Source organism: Pteropus alecto, unplaced genomic scaffold, assembly GCF_000325575.1.
Source record: "Pteropus alecto unplaced genomic scaffold, ASM32557v1 scaffold63, whole genome shotgun sequence".
Classification (NCBI taxonomy): Eukaryota; Metazoa; Chordata; class Mammalia; order Chiroptera; family Pteropodidae; genus Pteropus; species Pteropus alecto.
The window spans coordinates 2423263-2450730 of NW_006434897.1; the positions used below are offsets into that span (position 1 = coordinate 2423263).

The 27468-nt window shown below is 31.3% G+C and overlaps 1 protein-coding gene and 1 pseudogene across 1 annotated transcript in view; one reads left to right on the forward strand and one right to left on the reverse strand.

Moving 5' to 3' along the window:
• The window catches only part of CCSER1 (coiled-coil serine rich protein 1), a 1126758-nt gene that overhangs the window by 317902 nt on the left and 781388 nt on the right, over nucleotides 1-27468 (forward strand). The gene's annotated exons all lie outside the window — the stretch shown is intronic.
• Nucleotides 23999-24117, reverse strand: LOC112478917 (annotated as a pseudogene).

Sequence of the window (27468 nt, forward strand, 5' to 3'; positions counted from 1 at the left end):
ACCTGAACTTTTTTCTCCAGCCTCATTTATGACCATTTCCCAATAGCGATGCCACATCCTATGCTTCTATATAGGAATTTATCCTCATTTTCTGAGTCTGCCATCTCAGTATCTTTTCCCATGCTTTTCCTTCTACATGAAAAGCTTTTCCTTCTCGAATTCCTGGTAAACTTCTACACATTCTTCAAGACATAGCATAAATATTACCTATTCTGTGAAGACTTTTTGCACACCCTTCATCTTTCATGCTCTATAAGAGAACATGACACATATAATTTGTGCTTATAAATTTTCCTTTATAAGAAAGTACTTTTTTCTGATGACATGAATTATATTTTTATATTTCCTATACATAATATAATATCTGTTTCAAAGGTATTGCTTCCTATACATAATATAATGTCTGTTTCAAAGGTATTGCTTAAATATAAATTGAATGATTATGTTCTGTCACTGCCTTAAATTAAGTCTCAGTTGAATGGTTTATAATCTCTGTGATATTATTGGCTGCCTGTTTTAATATATTCTAATTTGAAATCCTATAATTATTTAGCCCTCACCTTTAGCTTTATTTCTGCTCCAAACTTTATAGCCAAACTATCATTTGATTAAAAACATTTTAAAGATCTCTAGGTCAACAAAGTATTGGTTTGGAGTTGAGAATGGCTGAATCTAATTATTATTTACTGCTATTATAAGCCAGGTACTTTATTAAATATTTTAAATAGTAACTTTTATAATAGTACTATGAAGTAACCAATATGCTTATTTTACTAATTAAGAAAATGAGAAATTGAGTAAATGTTTCAAGTTTACATATTAGTAACTGAACAGAGCTAGGAATCAGACTCCTAGCAGTCAGTTCTATGGAGAAATACTTGACATACATCATTGTTTAAGGTGTCCAGCTTGATGGTTTGATTTACATACATTGTGAAATGATTATCAAAATAGGTTTAGTTAACATCTGTCATCTTGTTAGATACAACAAAAACAAAAGAAAAACATTTTTCTTGTGATGAGAGCTCTTAGGATCTACTTTCTTAACAACTTTCCTGTACATCATACAGCAATGTTAACTATAGTCATCTTGTTATACATTATATCTCTAGTGCTTATTTACTTGTAACTGGAAGTTTATACCTCTGACCAATTTCCTCCAGTTTTACCCTTACCATACTCATAACCACAAATCTGATCTCTTTTTCTCTGAGTTTGCTGGATTTGCTTTTGTTTTTGTTTGTATTTCCTATATAACTGAGAGCATTCAGTATTTGTCTTTGTCTGGCATATTTTACTTAGCATTATACCTTCAAGGTCTATCCATACTATTGCATAGGGTAGGATTTCCTCATTTTTTATGGCAGAATAATATTCCATTATGTATGTATAGTCCTATGTATATGTACTGCAACTTTTTTATTAATTCATCCATAGATGGATACTAACATTGTTTCAGTGTCTTGGCTCTTGTTAATAATGCTGTTATAAACATGAATGTGCAGATATCTTTTGAGTTAGTGTTTTGTTTTGGGGTTTTTTTTTTTTATATATATTCCCAGAATGGAATTGCTGGATCATATGGTAGTTTTCTTTTTAATTTTTTTGAGCAATCTCCATAATATTTTCCTTAGTGGATGTACCTATTTTCTATCCCACCACCAGAAGCATTAATTTAAAATTGTTTCTTCTCTATTTCTGACTCTACAGAATTGAATTAACTAGGCTCTTGCTTTCTTTACTGCTAACCAGCTTTTATTCATATTTGTTGTTCCTCATAATTAGAATTGATTGGTTGGCAAATAAAGGATGGTATTTCAAAATCTCTCAGTTATTCATTATATAGTTATATTAACTTAACAGAAATAATATAGATGTCGAGAATGTATTTACTGCTTTATCATTCTTGGTATTATTTACAGGTAAATTAGAAAGTCTATCCAGCTTTTGAGATTCAGGAACTTTAAGTTTCAGACTTGATTCTACTGCTACTAGTAGTTTAACCTTAAGCAAATCAGTTTCATCATCTAGAAAGATGATTTTCATGATTCTCTAAACCCTAAATTATAATGGATCTGGGAAGTGTGAAGACTTTCCAAAAGTTTATAGAAGAATCAGGGAGAAAGGAATTCTGAAAAAAATCACTGTAAAATGCCAGTAATTATCATTATAGACGTATAATCATGAAATTCATGTTGTATACAGTATTAAGCTAAAGATGCTAATATCTTAATAGCATAGCCTCTGGTGATGAATTCAAAAACCTTAGGTGGAGAGATGGGACACATTTTTAAGATACATGTAACAATTTAAATTTTATATGTAATGTTCTGAGAGATAAGAGCTCAACAGGACCGAGTGAAAAAAAATCATGCATTTATGAGAGTAGTGGATGTGCCTTTCAGGCTGGGCCAAAATAAGGAAGAAATTCAATAATGAATAAAACAATATTTTATTCTTTTGTTTGAATTACTTAAAGATGGGGGCTATTTCTTTATAAGGATACCTGAGGAACTTGATTAGAATTAAGCTTTGAGGAGGGAAACAACATATCTTTATACTAATAAGGAAACTTCAGGCCTGTTTTCCAGCGAGATAAAGCTTAAGCATTAACCACAGCAAGTGCCGTTTTAGCGTCCAGTGGTTAGCCAAGGGGAAAACAACTGAAACAAAGCTTGCAGAAAAACGTGAGGCTGGAACGTCCAAAACATAAGCACCTTGTGTCTAATTCTTGCATTTATTTTTTCACTACTACAAATATCAGACAAGTGAAATTCAGCTTATTTTTTTGTCCTCACATGCTTTTATTGTTCCTGTAATACTTTTAATTCTCTAATTCTGCCACTTTTTTCAATCAACTAAACTATAACTGCCAATATTAGAGTATCTAGTTGTAGTTACAGAAAGGAGAGTTGAAGGCAAGGAAAGGTATGTGAAACTATGAAAGGTATATTTAACATTAATATCAAGATCGAAATTAATATTTTTGCAGAAATAAAGCTTATCATTAAACACACTAGATCTATTAATTTAAATTTTCTTTAAATGGAAGAAAAGCTAAACAAGTTGTGTATGTGTGTGTTTTATTTCAAAAAACAAAGATAAAAGAAATATTCAATTTCATTTAGGGAATATATGTGAGCTATTCTTATATAAAGCTCATAGACTACAGGAAGAAATCATTTTTACTGAAAATTAAACAACTGCATCACAGGTAAAAAAAAAACCTCTAAAATAGTTTTATAGTAAAATAAAAATAGTGTTTAATATCTATAATCTATATAAAATCTATAATTTATATGTTGTTTGCTGTTTTCGAATGGTTCAATATATTGACTTCCTATTATCTTTTCTGATGAATTACTGATCAATTTCTGAAGATGTTTTTATTGAAAATAAAAGATAATAAATAACTTATCTTTTTAAAAAATTAATCTTTATAAATTTAGAGTTTTTAAAGGCACCAAAACTCTAAGAAGTAAACAGTTGATTTTAAGAATCATATGTACTATTATTAGTATTGTTTTAATTTCATCATAACTTAAAACAAAAGGAAAAAAAATACTTTCAAAGTATAATTTTTCTGTGTTCTGTCCTTAACTAAAGTGTCATTATACATTTTATTGCCATGACCTACATTTTATATCCTCATTTCAAATTTTACATACCTATCATTTTCAGATCTTTTGTTCTCTTAATGATTTTGTGTTTCTTAATAATTAAATCATAACTAAACAATATTTACTTCATGCTCATGGCACCTATGTTATTCTATAGCAAGATATAATGAGATAGAGTTTAAAATGTTTCTGTTTTAGTTAAATGTCTACTTAGTATTTTTAAAAATATTCTGACAGTTTTTAAGGTACTAGCTATAATTTTCTCATTTCTTTAAAGTATCAAATAACTGCCTTTAATAAAATATAATTTTCTTTTACACATTGAGAAGGTATACCTAATATAATTTCTATTACTACAAAGGGAAGAAAATGCAGTTTTGACCGTTTCCCAGATTCTCTCTTTAATTCTTTCACTTTGATTCTATTTTACTAGATTTGGGAGCTGCTTTCACCCATCTTGATGTATTACTAAAAGACAAAAAGGCACACAGGTTTTGAAATCAACTGAATTTGAATCAACGCTTTCTCACTTAATAGTTCAAAGGCTTAAAGCAATTTAATTGCTATGAGCCTCAGCTTTCACAAATATCATATATAGGTAACACCATAAGGCTCTTGGTGAGAATTAACTTGGACAAGTAATACAAAAATATTATACCAGAGGACCTATATATAATAACACTTATTAAATATAAGACAATGTTATTAATTATTTTAATATTTACCAATTTTGTCATTAGGAAAGACAGTCTCTTACTGGCACATTTTTTTCTCTCCCACAGGAGTCAGGGCTCATTATACTTTTGGTATAATGAAATTCATATTAGCTAAAATTAAATCAAAGCTAGAATGATAGATACAAACTTTCAAAAAAGTATATAGTTTAAATTACTAACAGAAGACTTATTTAATAAATTGGCTCTTATTTATATATTCTTTGTATCTGATATACCCTGAATTCTATATAATTTGCATAAATTACTGAATTTACAATTTTGTTTGGCTACTGTATTTCAGTAAATTGATATTGGTTAAGTAGAAATAAAGAATATGTAATAGTTTTAAAAGCATTACATAAGTCTTGTAAGGAACACATACTATTTCCATTTATTTCTTTATCATCATGTTAAATCTCTTTGCTGACAGCATAGGGGAAATTATAATGATTTAAAGTGTGAATCTTTATCAGTATTTGGCAGGGTAGGAAAATTATGATTACATATAAACAGTTATTTATAACAAAATTTAACTTGAAAGGAACAGTTGCTCAGTATTTGATTTATATATTTATTCTAGGCAGAACAGACTTCCACAGTCCATTGAGTTCCTTTTTAAGCTGACATTCGAAATATAAAAATATGTATTTTGGGTGTACAGTGATCATAGAAATGCACATGAGGGATAGTTTTGTGGCATGGTTTGCAGTTTTTTTTATTTTTTCCCTTCTGCCCTCACTTACTTACAAAATGGTTCATGATTTCGGTGTTGTCATTAAATGATCATTTGACCTTGCTGTATTCAGTAATTGACACCGACCAGTTTCTCTTTGCTGTTTTATGTCCTACCAAAAAAAAAACAAAAAAAAAAACCCAAGAATCTGCTCTATTAGAAATTTAAATAAAACACAAACAAATATAAACCAAATACCAACTAATAAAAATAAATTTTTTTTGTTTTATTGCCATGCCTTGATGGAGTTAGTTCTTTTTAGAACTTTGTTTTTAGCAGTGAAGTTTTAATAATTTGATTTTTTTCCAGTTACTCATAGATATTTCTGGGTTACAATTAATTTGCTCCAAGCAAATTTAAAAGAACTCATAATATCATTTGATTTATGTTCACTAAGTTTACCTGAAGAGATGCTATTTAGTTCTTCTATATGCTACCCATTCCAAGAGTAAATTAGTCCATCAAGCAAACCAACATGTTTTGTTACTTAGTGATTTTTTTTTTTAGTCACCTGAGAAAATAAATTTGATTGAAATTTTACCCATGCATCTGCCAACACATGAAACATCTAAATCTGTAGAGAATTTTCATAAGAATTTATCTGAGCCAAAACTGACAACAATTGCCAGGAAGCAAAATCTAAAATGCTCCTGAGATTGACAGTTTTTGCAGTTTCTTTTATACATTTTAAATGAAGGAGGGAGCATAAGGAAGATCACATGAAGGTGGGAGAAGGCAAGGTGGGTATTGGATTACAGGACAGATGACAAGTTTATGTGCTCTTGGGGGTGGTTACCATTTATTTCAAAGGTTTGTTAATTTAAATGCACAAGAAACAATGGACAGGATTTCTCAAGGCAAAGATAAACCTTTTACTAAAGAAATTGTGTGCCTGGGATGTGACTACCCATCATGGCCTGCCCAGTTAGAATGTTCTGATTGGATAGAACTCCTTTTTCCTCCCCAGTCCAGATGTTGTGAAATGAAACTTGTACATTCTAAATGGAGTGCAGGGAAATTTTCAAGGCATATTAGATTTCCTTGCCTGTTTTTGCTAATATATACTTGTTTTTTTATATTTTCCATTACTTTGTAAATGTCTGGCAAAATGAGACAGTTAGAAACATGTAACAAAATATGGATATTGTTAAAATATGTCCCATTTTGTGAAGATAGTATCATAAATCTCAGTTACTTCTTATCTCCTCTATTAAGACTTCTGGTCCCATAATATTCATGATAGTTGTACTTTATCAAACTTTCCTAAACCTCTGTAGAAATAAAACAGATAGTTCTTTAGATGTAGGCAAAATATTAAAACTATCATATGATGATTCACTTTTCTTGCTCTATCAAGAAAAGGGAAAAGATATTTCCCTCAAGCCATTCAAGAGTTTATATCCAGAGGGAGCTCTCGGCAGCCATATTTAGAAAAAAAAATGTGTGTGTGTGTGTGTGTGTGTGTGTGTGTGTATAAATATAAATATATATATTTTAGTTAAGCTAGAACCTTCCATGTATAATTATATATATGTTACATATATAAAAATAGGAAAGTACAGAACAGAATTTAATCAAGTCATCTAATCATAGTCTTCTGTAATTCTGCTAAAAAATTAACCAACTTGTTAGTTTAGATTGTTGGTTTCAGTGAAACTATGGCCAAATATGTGTTCCTATTCAGAAGAAAAAATAAAATACTGTCAAAAACAAATATTTTACTTAAATCAGACAAATGATTACTCTTAAAAACAGATGTGCATAATTTCCCTTAATTAGTAATTTGCTGAAAATTAGTCTCAGTTTCATATTTGTTCATACTTGTTTATTAGCTGTGTAATATCTGTAAATTAGTTTTATGTAAGCTGAAATCTTTTCACAACAAAAAAATGTGGTTTTTCTTTTGTTTTTGTTTTGTTTTTTCTTTTTTTCAAGGAGCCGTAGTAGAAAATTAAAAACGTAGATCTGTAAAGGAAATGACATTTTCTAACTACCCCTTTCTTCCTGCATAAACACATTCATTGTTAATTTGTTAAGTTGCTTTGCCTTGTAAAGAGTTTAAAAATCCCAATCCCCTAAATGGGTATTTACTTCCCTGGAGATTTCTTCATTGAGTTTAATAAAATCCTCAGTGGTTTTCATATGCTGCAGGTTTCCTTTTCTACTTTTGAAATTACAAGCTCTTACTCACCAGGTGGCTTTTTATTAGTCTGTGTGGTTCTGAGCCTGAATATTTATTTTACACGTCCATTTGACCAACTATTCAGCTTTTTAAATCAATGAGAAGAGGCGAAAGACTTCCACTGCACCTTTGAATATTAATTATGTAAAGGATAATTTGGTGCTTGATTCACATTTAGTGTCAGAATAGTCAGGATACACTTGCTGCTTTGGAATTGAGAATACGTTACTTAAAAATTGAGAGCTACTTTGTACCCAAATGTATGATATTTTTACATTATTGTATCACTGAAAATTCTAAGAAAAACCGATCTGAACTATATCTACACACATACATACATCTATTTTTACAGTTGAGTCTTTCACAAGTTAGCTACCTATTTTTCGTATTAAATTTTACTCAAAGAGGACTAAATCAGGACTCTGGAGCATGCCCAGTATGAATACATGCTTTTGACATCAGAACACATAACACTAAAGTCTCGGAATGAGTCTCTACAATAAGGCAATATAAAACTAACTTCTTAGAATCTGATCTTAAAAGAATATATATATATATGCATATATATATATTTCTTATAAAAATAAATAAAACATTCCTATGAGAACTTTTTTGACAAATCTTATAAATTTATAAAAGTACCAGTGCATGAGAACATATCATAACTTTATAAATCAAGTCTGTTTGTTTATCTTAAGTGACCAGTTACACTGTTCTATTTATTGACCTACCTCCCTAAAGTCCATCAAAGCTAATATTGAGCGTGTTCCCAACTCTTTTATTTTGATATCTCTAAATTCAGCAGGCACATTTTGGTCTTCTTTTACGTAGACTTAGCATATTTTAAAACAGTTACTCATATTTTCTTCGGCTTCCGTGATTCCTTATTTTTCGTCTCTCACTTTGACCACTTTTTATCTGTTTGCTTTTGTACCCAGTGTCTACCCTGCTAGCCTCTTCTACTCAAGCCATTAAAAGTTAGGTCTTGTTACAGTTGTCTTTTAGTCTAGAGAAGGTAAAACTTTTCTGTAAAGGGCCAGATACTAATTAGGCTTTTTGGAACATATGGTTTCTATTGCAACTAATTCGACTTTATCTTGCAGCAGGAGCTTAGCCATACACAACACATGAATAAGCAAAGCTGTGTTTCTAGATATGCTATTCTGATTCTTATTTCATTTTTCTTAAAATAATCTTGTGTAGGATTCTACCAAAATTCTTTATTGCTTCTCATAATTAAAGGAAATTAGTTTTATAGAGAGAACATTTGGCTAGGTTAGTTTTTCTAACTTCATAAATCTAGACCTTCCAATTCTGTTATTTTCACAAAATAATCACAATGATTAATTTGTACTTTTAATCATCTATCTCCCCTCTACTCCCCCAAGTGTCTATCTTTACCTTTTCCTATCTTGGTTCTTCTTGTTTCTGCACAGGACAAATTAGATTATACTCCAGGAGTTCCTTTTCAGTGTGGGACTTTATCCAGGAAAGGAGTTTAGGTTTTTTAGCTGTGAGACTTTGCGTGATTCAGACCACTCCACCAACTTTCTAACTTTACTGTGGTCCCCTTGCATTCACCCACAAATATGACTCTGTACTATTTTCTTCCTATTTTTGGCTGCTGTTCTCTGATTGGCTCACTGTGCTTACCAGAGTTCGGTGTTGAGTTAGGCTGCATGCCAGACCCCTGCTTCTTCTTGCACAATTCCTGATACCATGCAGATTTTGTAGCAATTAGTAGTTTTAGTATTGCGTATTTTGGAGTTCATAGCATAATTTATAGCTGGACTTTGTAGTAGATGTCCAGGGACTTTTGGTTTTACTATCCTGTTTTTATGGGAGAATTTGAGAAGATTCAAAAACTATTCCATTTCTGTGTTTTCCAGTAATCCTTAGTAGAACTCATTTGACGGATTTATTTTTCAAATTAGAGAAGGTAAATATCCTAAGATTCTGGATATTAGTATTTGAGAGTATTTTTGTCTGTCGATTTATCCATTAATTCTTTTGTTTATCAGAAATGACATTGATTTATTGAGTGTCAATGATATTCTGAAATTGACTAAATGTTCGTGTTTTGGGAAACAGAATGCTGCAGATATTATGTCAGGTGATTTAACAAAGAATAACCCATTTACCCTTCAGAACACCTAATTTTTATTTTTTGTATCAAAGGCTGAGAGCAGTTATTTTGCTGATGGTCACAGGCAGCTTCAGTAGTGGGTCTCTGAGTCCATTGTACAATTGAATGAAAGACATAGTTTAAGCATCATTTACTATTTACAGTTGCTACTCTGCTGAGCATTGGGGATAGGATCACATGCCAGCCTTTTCATCATATTTGCTTATTCTTTATATTAAATACTTTGCTACTGAAGGTCCTCACTGTTACTTTTAATAGGAATTTAAGCAGATGTTGGAAGGCTAAAAGAAATAAAAATGAATAACACATACATAGGCAGGCATATAAAAAATAGATGAGATACTGCTGCTTTAACATTAGTCTTTACTTTTAAGCCATTCAGAGTAAGAATTCAAATCAGGTTTCACTGCAAGGAAGAAACATTAACTGTTCTCTGAACCAGGTGTTGTTATTGTATTACTTTATGCTTAGCTGCTCACCTGAGGTCTATCATTTTCTTTTGTGTTTAGGCCAGGTTAACTCAATAGGAATATTTTCAGTCCTCTCTTTAGGCATTTCTACATGTTGTGCTACTCTTAAAAATACCGATTTAAAAATATGCGTTTATGAAAATGTTTATTGTTATTTCTATAGATTTTTTTGTCATATTTAATGCCCACTAAAATTAATTATTTTGCACATGCTTAGATTTCTTCTTACTGACATAGTCTCTACATTAAGTGTTCTCTAACGCTTTTGCTAACTCAGAAATGTGGTCGACAGAGCAGCAGCATTTGTATCATTCGGGAGCTAGAAATGGAGAATTTGGGCTCTACTAAATCAGAATCTACATTTTAACACGATACTTAAGTTATTCTTATGCATCTTAAATTTTGAGAAATACTTCTCCAATGTTCTTAAACTCATGAAGTATGGGAGAAAAAAAGGTTAACTACCGAATTCTAAATAATTTCTTCAGGCATAATTTTAAAAATATATAATCTAATAATATTTGAACAGATTAAATATTTATATGAAATTTTTATTTAAAAATTTTAAAATGCTGTGTAACATTTTCCAGTTTAGTTCAATTTTTTAATAGAGCTTTGATAATAGATATAGGCATTAGAGATCACTTTATATAACTTTGATAGTACCAAAGCTTACTTATTTTTATGAGAATTTTTTTAAACTCTATCAATTATGACTTAGCACAGAGACCTACTAAATAAAGTTGTGCAGTAATCAACCAAGGGGGCATATGGAGAGTCCTGACACATCTAAATCTACACTGACCCATAGCTGGAAAGTAAGAACCATAAGGGCAGAAATCACTTTTTATCTTTTTATATTGATGTATGGAGGAGTACCAGACAAATAATAGGATATTATTGAAAGCTTACCTTCTATCCCAGGTATCATGTCAGGTGCTTTAACAGAGAATTGTCTCACCCCTTGTCTCTGATAACCACCAACCTGTTTTCTGTATCTATGAGCTTAGGTTTTGTTTGTTTGTTTTTTGGATTCCACATATAAGTAAGATCCCGTGGTATTTATCTTTCTTCTTCTTACTTATTTCACTTAGCATAATGTATTTAAAGTCGATCTATGCTGTCACAAATGGCTGAATTTTTATGGCTGAATTTTATATATGTATATAAAATTATATATATATGTTTATCCATGGATGGACATTTAGGTTGATTCCATATCTTGGCTATTATAAGTAATGCTGCAGTGAATATGAGATGCATTTATCTTTTTGAGTTAATGTTTTAGTTTTCTTCTAATAAATATCCAGAAATAGAATTACTGGATTATATGGTAGTTCTATTTTTAATTTTTTGAGGATTCTCCATACTGTTTTTATAGTGGTTGTATCAATTTATATCTCACCAACAGCACACAAGGGTTCTCTTTTCTCTACATGTTCACCCACAATTTTTATTTCTTGTCTTTTTGATAATAGCCATTTTAACAGATGTGAGCTAATACCTCATTGTAGTTTTGATTTGCATTTCTCTGATGATTAGTGATATAGAGCATCTTTTTATGTACCTGTTGGCCATCTGTATGTGTTCTTTGGAAAACTGTCTATTTAGATCTTCTGCCCATTTTCTGATCAGATTTTTTTTAGCTATTTTCATTATATATTTTGAATATTAGTCCCTTATCAGATATATGATTCGCAAATATTTTCTCCCATTCAGTAGCTTTTCTTTTAATTTCGTTGGTTTCCTTTGACATGCAGAAGCTTTTTGGTTTGATGTAGTCCCGCTTGTTTAATTTTGCTTTTGTTGCTTTTGCTCTCGATGTCAGATTAAAAAAATCATAACCAAAACCAAAGTCTAAAAGAATATGACTGTTTTTTTCTAAGAGTTTTATGGTTTCAGGTCTTAGGTTCAAGTCTTTAGTCCATTTTGATTTAATTTTTGTGTATAGTGTAAAATAGTGTTCCAGTTTCACTCTTTTGCATGTGGTTGTCCAATTTTCCGTATACCATTTATTGAAGAGACTGTCCTTTCTCCATTATATATTCTTGGCCTCTTTGTTGTAAATTAATTGACCATATATGCATGAATTTACTTCTGGGCTCTCTTCTGTTTCATTGATCTATGTCTGTTTTTACATGATTTATTTAAATAGTGGAAGTTTACCTGAATTTTGAAGAAGAGGTAAAATTTCCAAGGCATTTATAGATAGAGCTTCATATTTTGGGAAAGGGAAGGAACAACAAAAACATGGAAATGGCAATAGAAAAGCAATTTCAGACAGTGATCAAAGGTTATGTGTATGGATGGAGTGTTTGTCTATGCAGGTGGATCTTGGCAAGGTTCAGAATCAACCTGGATGGTCAGATAAGGTTTTAGAGTTAGTTGATTTGGTAGACAGTATTGCTCCATTGACAGCTTTTGAAAAGTAGAATATTCAAAACTAGGCTTTGGGAAAATCTAACTTAACATAAAAAATAATATTATGAAATATATTTTTGTATGTATAAAACATGTTTTACAGATTTATGTTTTTTTAAATTTAACAACTATATTTTATATGTCGAAAATATGTAAAATGAGTTTTATAAGGATAAAGGAACAGAAAAATAGATAAGACCTATTTATGTTTGTTTGTTTATATATTTATTTATATATGTATATATGTATTTATTTATACCTCTAAGAGGAAAGGTCTACATTGTCGCTCATACCCAGTAGTTAATGGGATTAATGCTTAACTTTTCCCCAAAGAAAAGTCAACATGTCTATTCAAGAGCATTATTTCAAAGGCAGTAATATATAACAGCAGATGCTTACAAATGATCCTACTTTTATGTAGTTAAAATCTTCTCCCATGGTGAAGAGACTAAAAAAGCCATTTTTATGGGTTTTAATTAGGCTATTATTTCTCATTCACTCTCCTTGGGTTAATGCATTTACCATATTGTAGAACCCCCAAACTAAGGAAATTAAGAGTATTTAAATATTCCTTAAAATCTTTTAAAAGGTGATGAATAAAAAAGAATATACTATGACAATGTAATTATTTTAGCATCAGTATTTTCTAATGCCAAATATTATTTGGTTATAATTCTTTTTATTCTCTCCCATCTTTTTACCCTGCCCAATTTTTTAATTGATATAATTGTATTAATTACTACATCTAGCTTATGTATAGATGATATTACACATTATAACAGAGAGTTTAGGAGCTTTCAGGGTTTATTGGCCTTCAGACAGACCTGGGCCCTAACACCTACTCTGCTGCTTCCCAACTCTTGAACTTCAGGCAAGTTACATAACTATTAAGAGCCTTAGTTTCCATAATATAAAACAGAAACAACAATAATGGGATTGCTATAAGAATTACATGACATAATGAATGTATAACACTGAAGCTGACTTTTTAGTTAACAATTAATAACAATTTGTTGTTTCATGATTAAGATGTGGTCATGGATAATAGAGGTGAAACCATGAAATACTGTTCCCCTAATTTTCTAAAATCTTGCACTTCAATTTTTTACTAAGCCCACTTCTTGAATTTCATCATGTATAGGTTCATTGGGTTAGAAAAATCCTGCCACTGTAACCGTGGGAGAGTTATAGATATTGGCCATTTACTTCTGTCATCCTGATATGAAACTGTGGTTAGGGAAGTGAAGAGGGAAATGGAGTGGGTGAAAATAAATTAATTTGAAGAAGAAGACTTTAAAATTGTTGAGTGTTAAAGCAGGAAGCCAGAAAATAATGAGAGTAAAACAAAGAATTTGAAGAAATTCTGAGAATGAAAGTGAGAATGAAAGTGAAGGAAGCCCTTTTCCAACTACTTACTAATATTAAAACTTTGGTTAAGTCAATATTCTGCTCTTAAAGTTAGCTTTTCTCTGCCTTTCTCACAGGATACTGAAAGATAACAGAGCACAAGCTCAAGATTCAAATTGCTTGGTTTTATATTTAAAACCCTATAAATTGTCTAACATGGAATAAATTGCTTGACGACTATGAACATAAATGTATCAGTCTGTAAAATGACAACAATTATTAGTACATAACTTAAAAGGATTACACGTTTGGTTTATAAATGCTATGTTGTTATTTAAACACAAATTATTTTCTAAACTGGCCTTGCCTTTTACTTCATTAGGTACAAATGAATGAATATTTTTATGTTGCCCTAATAACACAGATCCTTTTCCTGAAAATGGTTTATTACATATTCAGTAACAATGTTTTTTTATCTAATATGCATATTCTGAAACTTGTTACTTAAGTTTTTCATTCGATACCATTTATTTAAAGGAAATTTGGGAACCAGATATTTCCCAATTTACTTTTTTGGTTTTGTATGATTTTGTGAGGTTGCAAAATCTACAAATAATATTATGGAAACAGTGCTTCATTAGTGATATTCTCTTATGACTCAGTATCTCACTAACCATATTTTTGCAAGCATTTGCTTAAAACATTGATTTATGATGAAAGAACTATCCAGAGAGAAACCCAGATTAAAAAGCACAAAATTTCAGAAAGCCGATTGAGAGTTCCAGTTACCTATTCAAATTGAAAGAAAAAGAAACAGTCATCAAAATGACCAAGGGTTATATAGCTTCAGATTTTTCTTTGTTACCTAATGACACTGTTTAAGATGGACTGTCAGATCCCATTAGGTTCACCAGTATAGTCTGTAGTTTATATGAAAATAGCGTTTTCACACAGCAGGAGGAAAGTGAGAAGTACTCTTATTTTAGTCAGGCTCAGAAATGTTATTTATTTTTTTTCTGCTGCTGCTATGGGATAACAATTGCATCAGTAATAAGGACATCTAGCTAAACTGCATACAACATAATAAAATTGTTTCGATGCAAATAATCTCAGTCACTTAGGTCTCTCAGTTATGGCACACTGTGGTAACACTATATAAATCAAATCAGAACTGAATTGCAAGTGTATATAGGATATAAAAGAGGAGAAATGCTTTTATCTTTTAGGAGGCTTAATGATTATTTGCATAACTATAAAGACAAAATATTTACTATGAAAAAGTTATATTGTTGCCAGTTAAAAACCTGAATTTTTTGAAAATTCGGTTTTCAATATCACGGAAGTCTTAATGGAGTTTCTGTTAAAACAGTATTGTGAGGCCAGTGGGTCTGTTACCATATTTGGGAGAATGTATTTTTCTGACTGTTGGGAACAATTCCCTGAAAATAGATTTTTTTTTTTCCGCCCTTCGTATTTGGCATTGGGGTTGGTCTGAAGAATAGTAAAATAATTTATTAAAATTGCTATTTTTATGAATTATGCTTCTACCTTACACATATTCATATTTACTTCAAAATTCTTATTTTTGAGAATTTGATTCATAAAAATTTATGTTTTCCTGACTTATGTTTTCTGGTAATACATGTCTGTCATCCTATAGAATTGGAGACTGAATAGATTTCACACTAGGAGTTCAGATGCAATTGTCCATGTTTTAAGTTATTGTATCATTTGTTTATATTTCCCTCAGTGACTCTTGAATAGAAATGATAACACCTGTATACTGAGAGACCTTCCATGGAGCTGAAAGAATAAACACACTGAGTTACTATTAAAATTTTAGCCATGTGTAACTAAGTTTTCAGTCTTTGCTGCACGGCACTATTTGAGAATGAGTCTTTTCTGTATAGGAAGAGATTGTCAATATGTAGGCGGGCACTAAAGTCTGAATTCTTAAAGCGGTGATACTGTGCTAGCTTGTAGTCATAAATGTTTCTAGATGGGAATTAGATTTGGAAAATTTAGCAGCCAAGGGAAGTAAGCATTGCAAAACATAGCAGGTGATTATTTTTTTGTTTTGTTTTTAAGTAAGTCCAAAGAGCATGCACAGGATGTCACATGGTAAATAGATGCTGTCACCTTAAATTATCAGTCACCCCATGACAGTCTGTGGCAGCAGTGCCATAGACCTTCACACTACAAAATGAGTTTGCTTTATCAGGCATAGAGTGAAATGTTTCTGTGTATCAGAAGAATGTCTGATATACACTTCTTTAACTCCACCTGAAAGTCTCTTCACTGCATTTTAAAGAAAGTATCTCATGTAACTGAAACCATTTCCAACTGGCAAAGCTCACTCTTAGAATGAATTTTTTAGTTAATAAATTTTTCTAAAGGTGGGTGATAAACAATTGGGTAGCCATGGTTAGTACCAGTATTAAACCATCAAGTCAGAATTTATAAAAGGGTTTGAGATTTCATCCTGTACTTAAACTAATGAGTTAGCCTGTCACAATTGCATACATATTGGCAGAAAGATATGAGGTATTCGGGTCAGAGACAAAATAATTTATTGCTTATAGCATAAGCAGCATCCAGGGTAACATCGTAGTGTTCCCTGAGCCCCAGTTTCCACAGGGCAATGTCATGAGAGCAGCTGATGTCTAGACATGTGGCAAAGGTATATATAAGAAGAACCCTGAAATTAGATGATTCTATTTTTTATATAGGCTTTTGGTAAATCTTCTCATCCTTTGTCCTGGAGAAAAAATTGTTTTTATTTTCTTCTGCAAGGTTAGGGAATAATCCACAAGACTATTCTCACTTCTGACCTGAATTACATATCTGGGGTTCACTAAAACCACCCTCAATTTTGATAATTTGCTGTGTGGACTCAGAGAACCCACTGATAGCCATTATACTTGAGACATGGCTTATTACAATGAAAGAATACAGATTAATATCAGCCTAAAGAAGAGATGCATGCATGTGGCAGAGACCAAGAAAGTTTCGACCGTAGAGTTTCAATTGTCCTCACCCAGTGGACTCATGGACGGCATCGTTTTCCCAGCAACTCTGTGTGACAGAATGGGCAGAGGACTGCCAAACCAGAGAGGCACACCTGAACCTTGGTGTCAAGAGTTTTCGGAGGCTCTGTTATTTAAGCATAATTGACTGCCCACATGGCCAGTCTTTGTCTCCAGTCCGTCTTGAGGACAAACTGAAACTCAGTGACCCAGTGCTCCCACCCCGAATCAAATCTGGTGTGGGCCAATCTCACCCAAATTTCTATTGTTAGACTATCCAGTGTGACCCAAGGCCCCCAGGCAAACAAAAATACTTCTATCAGGCATGACTTTCCAGGAGTTTAGTGATTACCTTCTAGAAGCCAAGGGCAAAGTTAAATTTAGGCTAGGTTGAATTCTTTATTGCATACCTTGGAAAGTAAGCAAATCTCGCTTTCACTGAGGAGGGGAGGAGGTTATCTTTATCTCCATCTTTTCAGAAGTGTATGCTTATATAAATATTTCGAGCAAACTAACCCTGGAGCAAAATGGCTATTAATGTCTAGATATGTAGATTCATGAAGAATGATCTGCCAAGGACAAGGTATTGCTTTGCAATTAATAAAACTCATCTTTTCAGATTTCCATTCCCCAATTTCTTGCCCTTTAGGCAGACTAGAGTCCTTCTCTCCATGTTGTATTCATTAGAGCTGCCTAAAATGATCAACCTGTGTCTTTAACCTCTATGGTTGGTAATAGAAGAAGTCTTTCCACATTGAGAGGGCCTCTTGCTTCCCTTAGGCATAGATATGTAGCTTGAGCAAACTTTGGGAGGCTTCATGTGGGAAGAGAAATCACATTGCCTAGAGGCGACAGCTATAGGTCTCTTCAGGAGATGGCATTATTGACGTTTGTTTCTGTTTTTTTTTTTTTTTTCTCTTGAAAACAATGTGATTTCCAAATGGATATAGAAATATTAAAACCTACCCATTAGAATTTAAGAAGTTAATTCTAAGGTTTAGAATTTAAGAAGTTAATTTTATATGTTTTTAAAAATACTCTCCTATTCTTGACAGTGACAGTCCCCTCTTTACCATGACCAGTCAGGAAAGGAGAGAAGACGTACTCTTCTTTGCCTTCAGATGTCCCTGCCTATCAACCACTACCCCCTATTTCTATTAATACACTTATTATGGAGCAAAAGCCATTACTTTTGCTCCATAATATTCATTTTTCCTTTAGGTTTTCCCCCTGATCTGGGAGGGAAAAGCATCTGATGCTCCTTTTTAATGTATTTGGTTCATATATGAATACCTTTTCTTGATATCCCATATTAAAGGTTGAATCATTTAAAAATATTTTTTTCTAAGAGCTATGGCATCTTTTCTAAACTATTTTTATGAAAACATTACTCCCTAAAAAGAAAGAATTTGTCAAATACATTTGGAATGTGCTGTAAACAGTATTTTCTTTCAAGAAAATTCAAAATATACATTATGCATAATAGGCTGTAACAAAATCCTGCAGCAAAATCTAGACGGGAGAATAATAATCGGTAAATAAATACTGAGTACAGCATGCAACTAACATGTTTTCTTATAAGATATGGTTTACCCCTATGGCATCAAATCTGAGTTTCAAGGGCTGCCTTTCATGTGAAAGAGCTCTATCTTAGCCTTAATGCCCAGGAGCATTGGTTGAACTAGTTTGCCTCTTTAAGATCTAGACCTAAGAAAGTGAAGCTCACAGATAGAGGTTATTTTCTCTCCTGCTTACCAAATGATTTCCTTCTAAGTTCTTGTTCTCTTTGGATTTATGGATACTAGCTTGGCTGGGCCTATTAAGAAATAGTAAATCCATCCTCAGGCTGTACTTTTGCTGTCTGACTCCAACAGGATGCCAAATTCAATGTAACACACTGCTTCCGCAATTCTTACATAAAATGCAGTGACTTACTAAAGTGGGGCTGAGGTGGTGGAGACATCAGTGTTCTCATTTCATTGATATTTCTTAGACGTATTTCTGTATAACTCAAGGAACAGGGGATTTCCCTGCCCCGAATAATGAAAGAATTGATTGCTTCTTTTCTATATATGCCTTAGTATGCTAAAATATGCCTTGGTAGACTAATGTTATATGTCTAAAACAACTAACGTCAAAGTAAGAGGATTTGGTGGAAAATAATTTGAATTTCTTATTTTCTACAAAATTTGTTATATATTTTTAAATAGAAAATGAATGACTTTTAAAGAATATATATATTAATGAATATGTATATATATATATATATATAATTTCTTATAAAGGATATAGGTTATTTTTAGTGGAAACAAAATACTTTTCAATATTTTGTCCTTTGTGATGCTGCAGTCCCCCAACTAAGAGAATCGTTTACTTGAGAAACTTGAAATTTCTGAGAATATTTAGAGGGTATATTTATAAATATACTACATTATGTGACTTTATAGTCATTCTTATTCAGGTTTACTCTTTTCTCTTTAAATTCATTTTTGAAGGTATTTCTTATTCTTTATTGGCTGAGGCACACTGGATTTAATTTTCAAAAGGCTGTCCAAAGCCTAATTTGTAAATCCAGTGTTTCATATATGTATATTGCCTATTTAAGTCTGTCAAAATTTGATTGAGCATGAGTTTTAATGGATTTGCAGAAAGAATTATTAAAACATTTAATATACATTTGGTTTTGAAAGGTCAGAAAAATAAAACAGATAAATTGCAGATAAATTATGAGATAAATTTTAGAGAAATTAATTCCATTGCATTTATGGTGTATTTGGGTGACATTTTATCTGTGCCTCTTGTTAAACAATGACAATAGAGTTCTATAATGTGACAGCATTTTATTAGCAAAAGATGTAGGATAGTAGTATATTTGATAAAATTTATTTAATTGTTGACATACTCTCATGAAAGTGTTCCTATTAGGAATGTTTCATTCTATATTTTAGAATAAAATGCCTATTTTTTTCACAATTTATATTCAGGAAGACAACATTGTTATTTGCCATTGCCAAAGAGAAATACGTTATGTGTTCATGTGCATACCTTTTCACTGTCATTTTTATATTGACATTTTAGGTTTACTCATTAATCCAATTTCTTTTACCAGAAGTACTTGATGGACTAATTAAACTCACATATATCGTTTGTGAAAAATAGAAAAAAATGAAAACATAACTTGTATCTTATATTTTCAAAATTTTAGAAGTTTGAATTATGAATTAGAGAAAGCTTTAGAAAGTAAGGACATTCCAAGAAAATATCCCAGTTCTATCTCTAAGATACATATCTGCTAAACATTATCAGATATACTTTCTTTGATATTAATTTAGAGAATGGTTTCAAATTAAAGATGAGTGCTAGACATAAAATAATTGGATTCTAAATTTTATGTGGCTTTACAAATTGACCTTAATTCAGAGGGAAATGATTTGTGAAAGGTCCACTCTATGCATTTGATATATATAACAAAATACACCTCACTGGAACATTATTAGAAAGATATGTTTGCTAAGTTTTCTTTGTTAAGTAAATCTTCAAATAAATAAGGCCATCTCTTAGAAAACTTATAGTTTATGTTTTAACTAAAATTCAGATCAAAAGAGCTAAAGAAGGTGGATCAAGTTGGCATTTAATGTACATTCCCTTATCTCTGGAAGTAAGGAGAAGACAAGGGCAATCACTCTGGGGTGCAATTACAGGCTAAAAAGAATCATGATAGTCGTAAAGAGGGCTTTAAAGAAGACTAAGTCAGGATCTTTTATAGGACAAAACCCTGATAGTACATTTGACTGTCTCAGGCAGCTAAAATTAAATAAGGTGGATCATTCTATTAGCTCCACTCCAAGCTCAGACTCAACAGTCTATCCCAATCAGCTCTTTAAAAATGCCTCATCTCTATAGCACTCATTCTCCAACCTCAGATACAACCTTTTAAAATATGTCTATCACACATGAGCCCATAAAGCAATAGCACAGACACACAAGGTTGCCACCTGGTGCAAATACTCAGAGCTGTTATTTTCACTAACAATGCCAATAGATAGAAAGAAAGGGGAGCTTGGCACCTGGTTAGAGGCTGGGACTCTAAGAGAGGCTAGTAACATGAAGGGTTCCCAGAAATTCTAAGATTCTAGGTCCTTGGATTTTAGGGTAATAACCTAATGTGATTTACCCTCTAATGAACAGCAGAAACTTGGAAACTCCCATTTGTTTCTGTGCTATATATTTGTGCAATGATGCTAAACAGAATAAATTTAGAAAAATGTTATAGTTAACAGTAGCATTTTGTGAACAACTTTTAACATTTAAAGGTATATACTTGGTTTTTCTTCTTCAATAAGTGCTCATCTTGTGGCATTTTCAAACTCCAGAATGCAAAAAATCATTGGGAGAGGGGAGTGGCCAAGGATCTTTAATATGAGATTTCTGAGCCTTATTCTTGGATTCTGAATCAAAATTGATTTGATATGGTCTGAGAACCAATAATATGTTTTCCAAATAAACATCCATGCTGGATCTAATTCCAGCAGACTTTGGGATATACTTTACGAAGCATGATCCTGCTGTATTCGTCCCTACCAACATCTATTGTATACTACATAATGTGCATTGCACACCACAGTAATGTGGGGATTATTCACAGGTCATACACAGGTATTGCCTTCACTGTATTCTTTCCTGTAATGCTTCATTCAATAAATATTAGTTGGCCAATGATTTAGCAGACATGATGTCTACTTACCAATTACCTTATCTTAATATGAGATATTATCCCTTAAATATTTACTACATATCTATAATGAAACTTCTTATTCAACAAACTTTGTCTATTAGGTGAATTGTCGCTTACAGACATAATCATAATAAAATGTAGAATTAAGTGCCATAAACGAAATCAAGATAAAAAGGATTTCCCGGAATGAGATTGCTTTCACTTTGGTTAGACATGAAAATGGGGTGTTTTAGGAAAGCATTCAGAGCACTGTTGAAATATAAATTAGGCCATGAAACAGTCAGAATTTGATACATTTAGGTAAGAATAAAAAGCATTGGCAGATGATGGGAAAGCATCATATATACACATAGAACCCTTTATTGTACATGCATATCGAACAGCTTTGGATACTACATAGTGGGTATCAATAAGATGGAAAAGATGAGAGACCAGGCAGAATTTCTATGTTAGTCTTGAGGCAGAATTTTTTCTATACTAGGAATTTTCAGTTTTGGCTCTTAAAAACGAGGCCCATTCCTAGTGTCAAGGGTGATATTTACTTAAACTCAAATGATTGTAAATAGTAATTGCATCTTTAGAGTACCTTCTCGGTAACATCTAGACTGGCATTTGACCAAACAAGTGGGAGCCATTGCTTAGCCAAATTGACAAATAAAATAACCATTACTATTGGCAAAATAAGATCATAAAAATCATGGAATAAAACAGAGAAAATATGTGCAATTAAAATTTTCTGGGTGAAAGGATTTTCTGGTCTCACATTAGAATATTTTATAATGCTCTTCAAATTATTGCCTAATATTTAGGTGACGTCCTCTAAATATGAAAATTCATGCTACTATCATCACTCTGGATATTTGTACTCTTGAGTCTATTTATCAATGCATATAACATTATTTTCCTGACCATGATTATAAGTCAGACCATCTCTATTCCTTATATTCCACCTAAAATTATTCTTCTAGGAAGTGTATGTGGTGTTACAGTATATTTAAATTATTTTAATCACTATTTAAGTGAAATTTTATACCATAATTAAAGTATAATATGTAATATATAATATATAAGCATATAATTAATAAATATATATATTTAATAGCCTTGAATTTTAACTGCCTGTTATATTTTTTATTTTCATTTTGGAAAGGGAGTTTCTGATTAAACCCTGTGATGATAGCATGTGTGATATTTATCTCCATCTCCTCATTGCTTTTAGTACGAAGTCCAAATCTCTTAACATGTCTTTCAAGGGCTGGGAAGATCTGGTCCCTGCTTTTCTTTCAATTATCATTCAATTATTCATATTTGTACTCCAGCTTTACCGAACATCTCTTGTTCCCTGAAATGACTTTTGTTGTTGATTTCACACCTATGAACTCACTTTTCTTTCAGCCACAATACAGTCTTCTCTACCCAGTCTCTCTCCTCCCACCTTCTACTTGGCACCTAACCATTTTTTATGTCTCAACAAGTCTCCTATGCATCCCGGAGCTTTCACTTCCTCTTGAGAATCTTATGAATATCCCTATACACATTAGATATCCCTCAATTCTATATTCAAAGAATCTGGTACTTTCCTTTCATTGTCCACTTTCTTATATGTAAACTGCCTATTTCCTTAAATCTCATCCTCACTGAACTGTAAGCGTTATAAGGATAGAGACTATGTTTATCTTATTCACCCTTATATCCTAAGCATCATGCCAGTGCATGTTAGTTACTGAATGTTACATAAATTAATTGATGTCTTGCTTTATTATAATTAGCTAACATGGCAAATGGTAGGCCTGTACTCCAACATAAATGTTCCATAAATGTTAAAATATAAAAATATTAGAATATAAAACTAAGGTATTTGGATAACAATTTTTAAACAATTTTTATACTGTGCTGTGTAATTATCTTTCTTATACCTCTTTGCATGCTAGCCATATAAAAATTACTTAACACTTCTGAGTTATTGATAATAGCAAAGTATACTGATAGATTATTTCTTTGTTCTTAACATTAAGATAATTTGCCAGAGCTCTGTTTATATTTAACTTAAAGTATAATATCTGAACCAGAGTATTAACTCTTAATACATGAATGGTCCTTAAAACATTATTTTTTTCAAATATAGCTTAAACTAAATATTGTATCATTTATGTCTTGAAATTCCCTTTATAAAATGTTAATTGAATTATGTTTCTAATCACAAAATATTTGTAAATTCTTATAAAATGAAAAGAAACTAATATTAACTTTAACTAAAGTGTTGTTGAGTACTTACTATCATTTCCTACTATATATGTTTTCTGGTTCTTATTTTTAATAATTAATATGCATTATCAATATTACACATTAGAACTATTAACAAAGTACCACCAGGTGATAAGGCCTATGTCTTGTTAATCATCTAGTGCCCAAAATTGCTCAATAATATCTACTAAGAAAAGAAGACCAAATTGCTTACAAATTTGGGAAACTTACTTATTTATTTGAACATATTATAAACTAATCCTATTTTACTCTGTTATTTCAGTATTTTAACTTTTTTTTTATAATGAGGGAGCATTTATTTATTTATTTATTTATTTATTTATATTAATTTTTTTAAAGCCTACGGCACCTGGTATTCCTAGGTGGTTTCCCATCCAAGTACTAACCAGATCTGACCCTGCTTAGCTTCCGAGATCAGGCGATATTGGGCATGTTCAAGGTGATATGGCTGTAGACTTCAGTATTTTTACTTGGTGCTTACTTTACACATTTATTAAAAGAATATCTGAGCAAGAGAATGTTATTGTAGAGTGCAAAGAATTGGATTCCAAGATTGGAATTTATCCGCTACTTTATTTAAACTCTCTGGAGTATATTTTCTCATTTGTAAAATGCTAAGAAAATTACTGCCTCAAAGAGATGCTGTCCACACACCAACTCATCAAATAAAATAACATAATTTAAAATATTTTTAAACCAAAGTACTCTATGTGAATTATTTTTTAACTATATTTTGTGTTTATCTTCTCTATGTATCAGGTTCAACACAGCATTATAAGTAAAATTGGAGAGAACAAAATATTATTAAAGAAATATTCAAATAAATTATGATACATCCAAAATATATGATAATGTGCTTCCATGAACACAAATGGGGAGAATTTTTATTTACTGCCATAGAAAGATGTCTATGACATATTGTAAAATAAAAGTACACTTGGAACCATAGAAGTATAAATGCAAACCGTTAACACTCCTTGAGAGTAAGGGTGGAGTGTCCCAAGGAATGTTTCAGGGATAGTTGTACTATTTGAGATTTTTAAATAATAAAATGGATTGTTTTTGTATTAAAGATTCAACACATCTTTAAATAATAAAAATATTCAATAAATTTAAAAGTAATATGACAATTGGGGATATAAGTTATATATGGGCATATCTAAAGACCTACACTGTTCCTTTGGTTTTATGCATGGTGGACAGTTCACATATGAGATTATATTCCTATTATATTGATACAAACTAGCCAGCTGAAAACACTCCCAAAAGAACAGGAGCCAAGGTACAATGGAGAATTTCCAAACAGAAGTTCTTGAAAGCAGTGTTTGGGGGAACTTATATTTCTATAACTGAATGCAGATTTTACTTTTCTTAGCCCCAAAGCTGAAGGATTTGACCTATTGTCATATCTAGTTACTAATGGAGATATTTGGTAAGCAGAATATGATGCTGTTTATGCTACTGATCTCTTTAGCACCCAGGAGAGTACAGAGGATAGCACCTTCAGTTAGTGAAGAGAAGAGAGCCAATTCCTAATTAAATATTTCCTTGAATCTGGCAGTAACAGGAGTGTTCTAAAAACTGATAAACACTTTGGTTACATGAAGGACTTTTATATTTCCTTCTTTATTATGCCAAATGTGTGCTGCCAACTTAAGTAATTACTGTTTTCCCAGTAGGAATTTTGCTGAAATGTATTTTTCTGAAAAATATACTAACCAAAAAAAAAAATCCATTTTCCCCCCTTTTGAGTTCTTCATTTTTACTAAAGTGAAATATTATGTAAAACATATTTTTAAAGCTTCACATAATAGCATTAAATAGGAACAGTTTTTGATATAGGACAGATAGAGAACCCAGACTTGCCAAAGGAAGACTTATCCTGATGGTTTTCATCTTAGATAACATGGTAGTAGTAGCTTCAAAAATATGTAGGCAAATTACTATTCATATAAAATTATTCAGACACATGTTTTTGCAGTGAATGACTTCTAGTTATCTTCTACTAAAATATTCAGTTACTTTTATTTGCATTTAATATTTCTAGAATGTTTAAACATAATAAGCAGAGATCTACTCTCCACATTGTCTGCAAGTATTTAAAGCTTGTTATTTTGATGAGCGTTTTTTTCTATTTGTGATTTACTTCCCATGAGAATGTGCTTGATATGAGATTGTACTCTTTTCAGTTGCAAATAACCCTTCAATTTAAATTTCACCTTTGTAAATGTCAGAAATTGAAGATAAGACATACTTAAAAAAATGTGTAAATCATGTGTGTTTGTTATTGCTTAATGCTAAACACTATTACCTGAAGAAAATTAGTAATCATCAAATTGACTAATTAGTGTCCTGTATTCACTTCGATTGATAATAATAGTCACTGGCTTAAGCAAAATATTGTTTTAGAAGTATATCAGTACAAATAAAAAAATGAAATTATTTATTTTCATGGTCATAAATATTACACGTCTTAGATTTCACAACAGAGGCTTCAATTAGAATATCTATTATATTTAATATGTTCAGTCTGCTAATTGAACAATAGTCCACTTTGCTAAGTTATTGTTTGTTATGACATTATTGATGGGGTTTGAATTATAATAGAAAATTGAAATTTAAATTAAAAACGTTTTTAAGAAATCTCAAACTTAAACACTTTTATTTAAACTTTTATTATATTACTAATAACATTCATTCTCATTTATTAGCAAATGTAAATAAAAATCTATACCAACATTAACGACAACTTGTTTTTTAGACATATAATACATATTTACTTAAAAGTATGCACTATATCATCTGTTCTTCTCTTGATATATTTATGGCATACCTGTCACCCACAATAATCTAGATTTAAGATTTCAAAGAGAAATAACAAAAGGCTTATGAGATTATTGTAGAGTTGGCATTTATAATATTTGAAATTAAGCTAAAATCACTCAGTGACTAATACCTACCTTGGATTTACATGTCATTCATTGCCCATAATTGCCTATTAACCATTATATTGCATCCAGAATAATTGAGTTATACAGCAAAGATTCTTGTAATGGTCAGGAAGCTCTGGAGAATGCAAAGTTAGGAATTTTTAAATTCTAAATATGTCATATTAATAGATGTTTATCGCTCTACTACCAATCATATTACTAGTAGAACATATTGGTCTTCTTTTCTTTTACTTTCGTTAGTCATTTAAGAACGTTAGACTGATGGGTACACCTTGTTCTCCTAGTTATTATTCACTAGATAAAATAAAAAATATTTTTAAGCATTTCATTTTAAATAAATATTTATTTTAGCAAATACTATAGTTTAAGATAGGGTCAGAGGTAACTACTTTATTGTAAATGGCACTTTTGATTTTGTAGTATTTTCTCAAGACATTGTACTTGAGTTTCAGTTAATATAAAATGTTTTATATTGAAATTTGTCTTTAAATAAATATTTTATACAAAATCAAGTGCCACAAGGAAATCCTACTGTCTTTTTATGTAGTTTCTTTACTGACATTCACATTCAATATTTTCCCATCACCAAGGTAATTCAAAATCTGAAAACCAGTCCATCCATTTCCAGCTATATGCAATTATATAGAAAAATAGACATGTGAGAAATTTACACATTGGCATTTAATCTCTCCAATTATTTTTCTTCAACATTCTTTGATCATTTTTTTTTCTGATATTTCACCTATAAATATAGTGTCTACAGCTATGTCAGTCATAGTTTCCACAGGGGAAAAAATGGGGAACACACAAATTTGGTAAGCCAAGAAGGTTTAAATAGAGACTATTGCAAAGATAT